The following is a 275-nucleotide window of genomic DNA, read 5'->3' on the forward strand; positions in this document are numbered from 1 at the left end:
CGTGTGCTTTGTTTTCTTGTTGCTCCTGTAGCTAATGCTGGGCATCAGGATCTGGCCCTTGAACCTCCTGCGCATCCTGTTGTCAATGCCTCTGGGTTCCTGCCAGTTCCGCTTAATTTTGACATATTGGTCTGACTGGTGCCGGATGAACTTATTGGTCCCGTTTTTGACCATCTTGCGCTTCACGAGGGGTCTAAGGGCGGTCATGATGCCGACTAGGAGATGGCTGCCACTTCCGTAGGTAGTGCCGAGGAAGAGAGCGCTTCAATGTATGT

Source organism: Camelus ferus, chromosome X (assembly GCF_009834535.1).
Source record: "Camelus ferus isolate YT-003-E chromosome X, BCGSAC_Cfer_1.0, whole genome shotgun sequence".
NCBI lineage: Eukaryota > Metazoa > Chordata > Mammalia > Artiodactyla > Camelidae > Camelus > Camelus ferus.